Here is a 2,603-nt window from a genome sequence, read left to right on the forward strand (position 1 = left end):
CGTTCGCGAAAATGTCTTCTATTAATGTTTTAGATTCGTCATTTCATTAAGACTCTGGTACTTCACCCATTTTGGGTAAGGTTATGGGTTCCCTAAGGGTGTGTTTTGTGGCAAGTTCATTGGATATTGTCATGAGGGGTGTATGTGGGTTGAGCAAGATAGCAATGGAGCACTTGGTTCGAATTATATGCATGGCTCTTGTTTGGGTTATAGCCTTTGAATTGGATCAAGAGTGCGACCGCCTATCCCATTCTAGGGTTGTGTGTGACCATGTTTTCGTCGGATTTTGAATTGGTAGCAACTAGTACTGTGAAATGAATTTTGTGTGGTGAAAGAGTATGGCATTGTTGCACTCGGTTGGCGTTGATAGGGACGTTGATTGGGTTCTTGCAAGACGGTGCATTGAGGTTGAGTATCTTTAGGTCTCGTGGTGCTGGTTGTGAGTTTTCAAGCGAGTGATGGAATGTCGACAAGATCGATGTAATACTGGGAGCATTCCAGGTATAGGATGTGGGCCATGTGATCATGATTATTCATCTCTTTTGCATGTGGTACCTTCGGTTTTGGTGCATTTTTGGAAGTCGGGAGACTCACGAACCAGCTGCTTTGGATAAAGTAGGCAGTTAAGGGTTGTTGGGAGTATCATTCGTGCATCAGAAAGTCTCTTGCGGAGTGTTTACATTATAGATCCCGTTTGTTTGCGATTTTTTATTAGGGGTTTGGTTACCAAAGTTGGGTATCGGTTATGGAGTCTCGAGTCATGAAGTTCATTGTGAATGTCTCGAGTGATTTTCCAGGTGGGGGTACACCTGAACTAATAAGGGTGGATATAATATGGAAACTCTTGGATTGATCATCTTTGCACGTAGGAGCAGTGGTTGGTAATGGTGTGTTAGGGAGTCAAGGGTATATTTAAGGTTTGGGTACATCTTATGGATTCAGAATTGGTTGAAATTTGTGATAGATGTGTTTTTAGTACTTTATTTCGCATGTTTGGTGGTGTTCTTAGTCAAGGACAAGGGGTGGGTTCAACGAATGGATGAACATCAGTCCTGGAATATGGGTTTTGAAGTTTAGATCTGATAGGTTCCGGTCTCGGGAGGCATATCGTTAGAGTCAATTCGGTGATTTTAATTTTGAGAGTCCCCGGCTCTATGGCTCTTGCTAGAAGTTAAGTGTTATAGCTAGGAAGTTGTGGAATATGTTGGCTTTGTACGTGTTTATGTATAGCGGTTATCTAGTTGAGGCTCGTGTTGGGAGTCGCCTTGTTTTTGGATAAAGGGTCCAACATCAGTGAATAGTCAGGAGTCCTATTTTCCAGTGGTATCAGCAAGGTAATTCAGGGCCGGAAGGGGCCCGTATGGTTCGGATTGTCAGGAGAAGTCGTAGTAACTGCGTTTCGAGATAGTTTTGCTCACTTGAGAGTCATTCGAGGTAATGGATTTCTGGATTTGGGAGAATTATGATGGTTTTCTTCAATGGTAAAAGTTGTTGGGTTAAGGATTTGTTATTGGTCGTGGTGTGGGCTTTTTTTAATATTGGGTTAAGGATAGTTTGGGAAGGTAGTCGCCTGAATGAGCCGACTTTTGGTTCGGATCGGGTTCCAGGGAAGACCGTCTAAGTCGCCCGATGTGGAGATGCGGGAATGCTACCCTGAGTTAGTTGCAGCAGCAGACTTCGAGGACGAAGTCTGTTTTAAGTAGGGAGAATTGTAACATCTTGATTTTTCAAGTATTTACCTTTAAACCCCTTTAGTATGAGAAATGATTGCATTTTGGCCCTTAGTGGCATTTTGGTGATTTTGGCCAAAGACCCAGTTTGTTGGGCGTACTAGGGCGGACCTTAGTACATTGGGCGTACACCGCATACGCATTGTGTACATAAAGGATTTCCAAACCCTAATTTTTAGGTTTTGGTCCATATATAAACATCATTAACTCTTCATTTCCCATTCCCTCTTCAGCTTCCACTTGCCATTTCGTCAATCTAGAACCCTAACCCACCTTGAGAGTGTTCTTGAGATTTTGAGGGTACTTTTGGTGCTTAAGAAGGAAGGAGAAGAAGAGAAGACTACCTTGGGAGAGTGAGGCATCTTAGATCCAGAATCTCCTCACCATTTGGCATCATTTTAAGGTAAAAAGTTCTGAACTTGATGATGATTTGTTTAAGATATTGTTAGCCTTGAAGTTGTTAACCATATGGTTTCATTAGCTTGGCATTATGAGTATGGGTTACTCTAAGTCATTTGATCCGTCCTTTTAGACATTTCAGAGTGTTAGTGATGCATAAAAATATGATCTTAAGTGTTGTATGTAACCCATGCATGTGTTAAATGGTCTTATTAGGTTAAGAACTTAGGGTTTTGGTCATTTAGCATTTTATAGACATGAAAAGTCATAAAGTAGGAAACTTTATGACTTAGGACATCATTTTGGGATTGGATCTGAGTTTTGGACGGAAATGGCTTAATGGAATAAGCTCTTAAGGAGATTTTGCGACTGGGTTGCGTACGTTGGGCATACCTGGAGGTACGTTGCGCGTACGCGGTCAGCGCCCCGCTTTTGGTCAGCATCAGAATACGTTGGGCATACTCTCTTGGTACG

The sequence above is a fragment of the Lactuca virosa genome, chromosome 9 (genome assembly GCF_052849685.1).
Source record: "Lactuca virosa cultivar CGN04683 chromosome 9, Lactuca_virosa_CGN04683_v6, whole genome shotgun sequence".
NCBI lineage: Eukaryota > Viridiplantae > Streptophyta > Magnoliopsida > Asterales > Asteraceae > Lactuca > Lactuca virosa.